Source organism: Sceloporus undulatus, chromosome 3 (genome assembly GCF_019175285.1).
Source record: "Sceloporus undulatus isolate JIND9_A2432 ecotype Alabama chromosome 3, SceUnd_v1.1, whole genome shotgun sequence".
Classification (NCBI taxonomy): Eukaryota; Metazoa; Chordata; class Lepidosauria; order Squamata; family Phrynosomatidae; genus Sceloporus; species Sceloporus undulatus.
This window is the reverse complement of record NC_056524.1, coordinates 91,843,056-91,852,231: the sequence shown is the minus strand read 5'-3', so window position 1 is coordinate 91,852,231 and position 9,176 is coordinate 91,843,056. Positions and strand designations below refer to the sequence as shown.

The following is a 9,176-nucleotide window of genomic DNA, read 5'->3' as shown; positions in this document are numbered from 1 at the left end:
TAGTACGCCATGGGAAGGTTTACTCATATCTATTTTATTGTTTGTATGTACAGCGCTGTGCGAATCTATAGCGCTATATAAATAAAGCATAATAATAAAAATAACAATGCCACCAGCTGCGTGAATGTGCACACAGCAGCACCTTCATGAAGCAGTTCTTAGTATGGTTTCTGCAAGAGGAAACAAAGGGAGGAGCAGGATCATGCCCACTTACATCACATGAGTGCCTTAGAAGCAGAACTGCAGTGGCAGAGAACTACTGCATGAAGGCAACAGTGGAACAGCAGCAAAACTATAAGCCTATTAATGGGTTTCACCCATCAATTAAAAGGTGCACTATAGTAACAAATGCAATGCAAAGCAGCAGCAGAATAGAAATACTGTCATGTGATAAGTACCACTGCAAGATGCTTTTAATCTGTTAAGATTCCCCTCTTTAGTCTTGTGTGGTAAAGCCCTCACTCCTTATCAATCTTTATTTTCTGCCTAACTTTTGCTGAATGCACTAGCCCCAGCTTCTGCCAACCTAACAGTTCAAAAGTATGCAAATGCAAGATGATAAATAAGTATCATTCTGGTGGGAAGGTAAACAGTGTTCTGTACACTCACTCACTGTCACCCTCAGATGTTGTTTGAGCCCCACTCCCATACAACACCCCCCTCTTCAGGAATGGTAATTATTCCTCCCTCTAACTCCTGATTTCTCACTATCCAACCTTTCACATCCTTCTTTCTGTTAGCTCTGTATGGTTTTTAAAGTTAGATTGGCTTTGTGCGGTTGTGTGCACCCTTGCACATTTTAAAATAAAACTCTGGGGCAATCCAGACTGCCCTAAAGGGATGGGTTGGAGGCGCCCAGTTTCCCTCTGAAGGGATCCTGCAGAAGCCAAACTGTGTGGCATCCCTCCAAACCAAAAAGAACCTGGAAAAAAACAGGTTCTTTTTGGCGTGCCAGGATGATGTCACCAGTGCGCCATTGGCATGCTCTGAGGCATCCAAGACGCAAGCACAGCACCCAGAAGTGTGGATGTGGTGCCACGCTTGTGTCATACAAGCGTACCATGTATGGACAGTACCACATAAAGATGGCACCGTCCATAAGTATTAGGGTTCCAGAGCAAACGGTTGCCACATGCTCTGGAACCCTAATTTCAGCGCTGGCACGGCACTTTCAACCCGTCTGTTTCGGACCTCTTTTATTCATTGAAATCAGAGTCTCACTACAGCCAGTATTGGTATACATAGGTGTAACATATCCTTTTAAAGTTACTCAACGTCTCACAGACCTCCTGTTGAGCTAATAAATTCCCCTGAATATCAAGACGACCCCAAGGGTAACATGACTTAACTGGCACTTTCTTTCAGCCAAACATATATTATTTCAGCCTTAGTCAAGTAAGCATTTTACCACAGAACAGAAAGTTTAAAAGTAATATAAAAATAAATAAATACAACAGAACAAACAAAAAGAAGATACCAGTTAAAATGATAATCTGAAAAACAAATCTCTGAACAAGTAGGCCTTCAGTTGTTGATGGAAGAAAAGATGGAAGAATAAAACCACTGTCCCCAAGGAATCTAAAAATGGAAAGCCTTGGAGAAGCCACTAAGAAGGACTCTTTTTATATCCTCCGGAACATGTATCCCCTGTCAAGATCTCTTTCCAGCTAAAGTCTATCTTTTTAGAATTTTACTGCCTTAAGTGGAGAAGGAAATGACATCTTCCTCCATTAAAGTGCATAGTGTCCAAGGCTGGCTAAGTTATTCTGGTACCTGAAGTAGAAAATCTTGCAACTGCTTCTCTCTATCCCTGGTAGTAAAAATGTAACAATATTTAACTAGGGCTGCCAAAAGGAAAACTGGAGATGCCCCCTGAACCATTGATGATTATTTAGAAGAGGAGATTTCAGCAGGTGTTGCTTGTCACACAACTAGGTAACAACCAACACCTACTGAAATGTTCTTTTCTCTACACCCATTAAAAGTATAAGGGCCTTCTCCAGGTTTCCTGTGGCAACACAATTTAATACAACAGCTGGCAATTTGTTGTGTTTCATGATACCCAGATCATCTCACTCAGCCTAATGGTACAATTGATCCATTATGTGAAAACTCAGGGAGGCAAAGTCAAACTTCTATCAATATGCAATTGTTAAACAGTCCTACAACTTGCCTGGAAGCACCAGCCACAGCTATGGTAAAACTGACATAGTTTTTTACTGTGCTGCTGTTGTGCTCTGGAATTGTTGTTGTTGTTGTTGTTGTTGTTGTTATCAACAACAACAACATTAACAGGAAAACAACACTGGGCATATATTTATTTCTTTGTTAATTAACATTCACCTCTTAGCCTGCCAGATCCCATGAAGTCATACTCAACAGATATAAACAGATAAGAAGATCCTTTAAAAACAAATCAAAGCAATATTTTTTTAAAAATAAATAAATGAGTGTACACTGAAAACCATCCAAAAGCTAATCATGGATTTAGGGACAAAAGTTAAATTGTTGTGACTGCCCACTGGAAGCTCAAAAGTGATGAAGCCAGCCTGATTTCCCTTGCAATGCAGTTTCACAATTGAGTTACTAATATGGAGAAAGTCCTATCCGATCTACCAATGAACCTAGCCACTCAGAGTGCTGGGGCAAACAGAGTGAATGCAATACCATCCAGAACAAATTCATGGGGCACCTATCTTTTCCTGCTCAGCAATCACAACCAAACTCTTCCAGCAGAAATACAGTATTCGGGACAAAGAATGCTGCTTCAGTGTACACCTGAAGACCTGCATCTCTCATTGTAGATATGAAGCATGGGAATTACATTGGCTCTTTGTAGTTTTCATCCCAGTACTGCTTCCACTTCATTTGCAGTTCAAGAACATCTCAAATGATTTTAGCTCTTAATTTCCTTCATGTTGTTCAGCAGCTTTACATCATATTGAGCTAAATCGGTCTCTTCTTCTCCCACTACAACCTCGTTCAGTGCTGAAAATCTGCTCCAGAAGGTTTCCCTTCATAAAAGCTGCTTTCACTTGCAGAAGACCTGCCCAATATGCCAAAAAACTACAGTCTGGATTCGCATAAAAAATCCTCTTTCTTATTAAGTAACCAGTTCTCTAAATTTACAGAAGATTTACTTACAACAAAATCCAAAATATGCAAACCAACAACATATTTATTGCCCAACTAAAATTCACAAAATACATTATACAAGCTTTTGAAGCTTCATCAGCTTCTTCATCAGGCAAAGATGTTAAAAATTATACAGGAGAAGAAAAGTAAGAGAGTCACAGGCCCACTTTTGCCTCAAACATTATTTCAACTTTCCGCTATGATGGTCTGAACTGAGATCTCAATACATACAAAGGCCATTCTTGGCTCTTCCTTGCCATGCAGGACAAGGTAAAGGGCAATAAAAGAAGGTAATAAAATGTTAACTCTATCAGCAATAGAAAAGTAACTTCCCTTGAGATCCAGGCTCTTCCTGTTCTATGCAAAGCTAACTGCCCCTTTCCTAGGTGGAAAATATTGGCAGAGACTCTAACATCATCACTTCTCTGCTCCTGTATAATTTGTAACATCTTTGCCTGATGATGAATCCAATGATGCTTTGAAAACTTCTATGATGTATTTTATACATTTTGGTTGGCCAATAAAAGTATCCTGTTTTGTGAATTGTTGATTCTGTTTAAAATCTCAATGGTAATTTATACATTTTGGCAATCAAAAGTTCATCATCAGTACATAGTTGGATTTCAAACTCAAATTTAATTGTTTCAAATCCTTGGAATTTTTTATCCATATTAAATCTTTCAGTTAATCTTCTATAAGAAAACCAGTTTAAAACATATCCTTCAGGCTCTAATTCCTCTCTTGATTTCAATAAATTTCCTGGACTTGAGATTTACTTGACATACAGTGAACAATTTTTTATCATTAATTGAACCATTATATTACAATGTAATGCAAGAACTGCTTTGATATACTACAAATTAGAAATCTCTAGGAATTTAATTTCCCATGGTGTCTTCTTCTTTTCAGAACCAGACAGAATTGCTACATACAACCCCAAATGCAGACCTTAAAGGGGGTATCACTGACCTCTCTGCTGTTCCGTACAAAGTAATGAAGAAAATGCAGCAATAAGGCTGTGAAAGTTAACCATTAATTAAAAGTTATCTTGCAAACTGTGATAAAAAGTCTGTCTTTCCTGATCTGGAGCCTAATAGTTTTTTTGTTTTTCATTTATTTAATTTCAGAGGAACAGGGACGGGATGTCAAAATGTTTCCAAATTAAATATTGAGCATAAGAGCCAAGAGTTTATTCTCATTTATAGGCCAACTTGTTCTGAGAGCCAATGTACCTTTAGACTTTTAAGGGGAAAGGTATTCATCAGTGTGGTGTAGCAGCTTGAATGTTGTGTTAGAACTCTGGAAGTTTTGTTGTTATTATGTGCCTTCAAGTAGTTTCCAACTTATGGTGACACTAAGGCAAATCTATCATGGGGATTTCTTGGCAAGATTTGTTCAGAGGAAGTTTACCATTGCTTTCCTTGAGAGCATGTGACTTGTTCAAGGTCACCCAGTGGGTTTCATGGCCAAGCTGGGATTCAGAGCTACAAAGGACCAGGCTTCAAATTCCCATTTGGCCATGGAAAGTGCATATGAAGCTAGGCAACTCACATTCTCTCATCCTCAGAGGGATGGCAAATTTTCTCTGACTAAACCTTGCCAAATATATAGGGGTACCATTAGGGGGTAAGGAGACAAAGTTGTCACAAGCTGCCATTTTTATCACTTCATTTTCACATATGGTACCATGCTAAGGAGGATGGAAGAACAGACAACTGTTGTCTGCCTTCACCAGAATTTAGTTTCTAGACCCCCAAGAATGACACAGGGAAATTGTTGCAGATTCTCGCATGATCTCTGTTTTCACTAAATTTTAGTGAAAAGGCAAAATCAGCCAACAGGTTATATTTCAGCATCCTTAGATGCTCTGTGTCCTTAACCTCATCTCTCAGTCCAATCATGGTTTTTTTCATGTATCTGCTTTCTAATCCATTAACTTATACTTTTAAAATGTATATCAATCCAAATTCATCTTGCAATAATTTTGGAAGCACTAAACTGAGTAGGATCAGAAAGCATAGTGTCTGCTGTGACCAGTTAGTAAGGCTACCTAGAAATGGTTATAGTGAATGACAAACAAAAGAAAGTCTCCCCTGCTTCCATTTTAATTGCAAATCCTGTCAACAGCTACTGATAACACTTAAATCAGACCTTGGCACTTTTGAAAAGAACACTGAAGTTTGCCATATGTACTAGAATATCAGCCCATATATGTAACCTTGTCCTTGTTTTATGTTAATGCCTGGGAGCTACAGTACCAAATAGTCCCCTATCCCTGGGTCTTCCACTGTAGCAGAAGATGAGGATTAATCTGATTCTCCAGAGGTCCTTGCATACTACACAAATATAGTGCTACGATTCTACTTTTAGTTGCCATGGCTGTATCCTAAGGAATCCTAGGGTTTGGCTGATGAAGTGGAGCTCTCTGGCTGAGGATCCTCAGTACCCCTCCTTAAATTACAAATCCCAAACTTCCATAGGGTCACCATAAGTCAGAAAGGACTTTAAGGCGTACAACAAAAACAAAAACAACAACAACAGACAGACAATTCTGACCCAGATGTATCAATGATCTTAGTATCTGGCAGTTTTTTCCTCTGTGTGTGCATGTGTATGTGTAGACAAGAATTTTTAAAAACTTATTTGTTAATTGTTAATGATTCACCAGTGAAAAAGCTGGGAGAACAGGGAGTACTTCTTTAGAGATGTAAATTGTGATCACATCACTGAAATTTCTAGATTTAAGGAGAGAAACAAATTTCTCTCTGTATCAGAGCCTGAAAGAAGAGATTGCCACTCCCAGAATCCCTTAACTAGAATGGTTCCAATGGTCACACTGGCTAAGTGTTTCTAGAGTTGTATACAAAATAAGTTACATTTCTGAGCAATGTCTTGTCATATCTTCAAGTCAGTAGAAAACAATATTTTCCAAAATATGCAAATATCACCTAAGCTACTCTCGCAGATCTCTTTTTTTCTGATCATATGTCATTTCTTCAAAAAGGTCCCCACATTTTCAGATTTAAGGGCACAGCAGTCCTGAAATGAAATTAGAAATACAAATCTGCACTTCAGAACAGATTTGTCATATTTCTTATTTACTGCAAGCTGGATATTTAAAGTACTGTAGACTGGCCATGTGCCATAATAAATTATTTCATTTCATTTCAGTACTGTAGTAACATATCTGTCATTCCTGTATGACTAAAATCTACTTTACCAATTCAAAACTAAAGTACAAATTAAAATAAATGTGAAAATACTCACTCAAAATGAAACTTTCACTCATCGTAAAAATGAACTAAATCCAATTTTAATCCTAACCTGTTAAAATGGATGGATATTGTTCACCAGAATTAATGTAGGTCTCATTGGTTTCATTGGGTCTAATCCTCACTCATTCATGGAGACACACTGGATGGTCTTGGGGAAGTCACATTCTCTCAGCCCCAAAGAGAAAGAGAATAGCAAACCTCCTCTGAACAAATCCTGATAGAAAATTCAGTAATAGTATTGCCTTCGAGTTGAGCTAGGTTTAATGCAAGCTGTTTGGAACTGAAGTACATTTCAGTCTGCCTTGTAGAGAAAATTAACTACTAACACTGTTTTCTATCAGAAGTTTATTACATATTTAGTGCCCAGAAGTGGTAAACAGCCAATGAAGCAGCGAACCTGTTTATGAATTCTACTACTTCAGACTCTATAAAGCTTACAGATATGTGACTCCTTCTACTACCTAAACATTCCTTTTTTCACGGTAAATAATGATGAGAATTTCTGTTGAGTTTAAAGAGTTTGGGGATTAAAATTCAGTGTTGGGAGACATAGACCATTTTGTCCGCTGTAATTAATGTGACATAGCTATGCGGGCAGGGGAGATACAATTACCCAAGTAGATTTTTAAATATATATATATATATAAATCATTTTTATTTGCTGTAAGTGCTAATTTGTTTAAGCAATTGATTGTATTTAAGGCATGTAATATACTTTAAATTGTTAGAAAGTATTGTAGGTAAAATATGAAGATGGTTTAAAACACACACACACACACACACACACAAAGCCAGATTGGCTGCAGTGTTAATTTTTTAAAAAATTATATTGTTGTTGAAGCACAAGGTTTTAAGCAGTAAAAAGAAATGGTCTAGCAATAATTTAAAAATAGTATAAAAATGAAAATAATTGATTGTGTGGATTTTGGTTGCCATCCTTTGTTTATTTTTCTGGGTGAAATGTAATAAAATCATTATTTTTTATTTTTATTTTTTTGAAAAGTAATAGGTGCATTCAGTATTCTGAGCCACAGGAGTTAGAATTTTTAATGAGCCTAATTCAAGTGAAGACAGTCAACCTGGTCTAGTGGTTTGAGCACTTGATTCTGGAGATCACGGTTCAAATCCCCACTCAGCCATGAAAACCCACTAGGGGATATCACTCTCTCAGCCTCAGAGGGAGGCAAAGGAAAAATTCTACTTTTTCATATATGGTGCTTACTTAACTACTCCTTGTTTTCTCATTTAGCTTCTCTGTTATAGATGGAATTGTAGTGTGACAGTACAGAACCTATTCCATTAATTCCAACTACTGCAGTCAGAACTGATTATTCTCACTCCCTCTTGCAGACACTGTGCACCTAAAAGCCAGATCCAAAGGCTGGAAACCCCTTCAGGGTACGGTTTTTGGCACTGTGGTGGAATGCAACAGAAATGGAGAGGAAGACAGATCTGGTTCTGATGGTGTTGGGTACAGACACACACTTTAGTCAGTCTGTGACTGTACAATATAGAAATAGTTGCCCAGATCATTCATTTTGTGCAGTGGAAATTCCAGAAAGCATCAGTACTATTTGCCTTAGAATAAAGACTGTAGTCAACTTGATATTGTTTTGATCTCTGTCAGTCTTCACACTGCAGGAAATGGAGACCAAATGGTAATTATTCCTTGGTGAAGACCAATTTGCAATAGCTACCATCAAGAACAACAGAGGGAGAAAGAAGAGCTGTCTTCACAGATGGTTTACATTTGGTAAAGAAGATTGCCAAAAACCAACAACACATAGAAACCCTACAAAGTATATATTAAAGAAAAGAAAACATCTTACTTGTTAATGCAAGACAAAAAGTTGTTAGGATAGAGACAATGCACACATTACTATCAGTAATGTTTTTGGTGAAGTAACACTGTAAAAATTACCCCACATATATTTTGGATAGTTCGATTAAGAAATGGAAATGTATAATTTTATGTCACTCTCATCCTGAGAATTATATAAAGGCAGATAGTGCTCACCTATATCTCCTCTCTTTTAAAAAAAAAGTGATATATCTTCACTGTACTATTTATAGCTCATAAGGTCCTGTTAAAAAAGGGTGGGAAAGGTGGCAGGAGAGCTACTAAAACAAAAAAGAAATGAATTGCTGAGCATTCCTTCCCAATTTCTTTTATAAAAGCAGGGAGCCAGGGACTCATTTTGGATAGGTGAGTAAGAGCATATTATTGATTCCTTTAGAATTCTGTTGTCATTGTTCTAATGGGCTGAAAGCTACTGTTTCAAGTCTCCAACATAGTTGCCCTCCCCTTTAAGTTGGAGTGATGGTTCAATAAATCCTTGTAGATAAATTAGAAATTTGGCATCCATTCCAGGGTGAACTGGAGTTCAGAATAAGCTCAGAATAAATTTTAGCTCTCTCAAGTCTTCCATTTGATGCCAAGTCTTTTTGTAGCATTGTTTGGGAGGAAAGACAGAAGACATTGTTCATTAAGTGTAGGCCACCTTCACACATTACAGATTTCCCACATGGAAATGGTATTCAAACTTACCCTACAAAAGAGACCCACAATGTGCTTCATACCTTACAGTAAGACTGCTTTCTGAACACTCAGTGCTACCACAGTTCCTAAATCTATTAGCTAGATCCAGTTAGAAATAATCTTGTTCTACTGGTGAGGGTGAAGGTGTCTGCCTCAAGACACCAATTATGTACCTACATTCAGTGGGAGTAAAGATACTTCTAATGGTCTTTCTACCAAATGTAGAC

At 37.6% G+C, this 9,176-nt stretch overlaps 1 long non-coding RNA gene across 2 annotated transcripts in view; it reads left to right on the top strand.

Annotated features, from left to right (window-relative positions):
* LOC121926444 overlaps nt 1-4,190 on the top strand; it is an 88,297-nt gene extending 84,107 nt beyond the window's left edge. For both annotated transcript variants that reach the window (XR_006103017.1, XR_006103016.1), the window contains one exon: nt 4,045-4,190. This is a non-coding gene — a long non-coding RNA (uncharacterized LOC121926444). The remainder of the gene's footprint in view (nt 1-4,044) is intronic.
* Nucleotides 4,191-9,176: the final 4,986 nt, after the last annotated feature.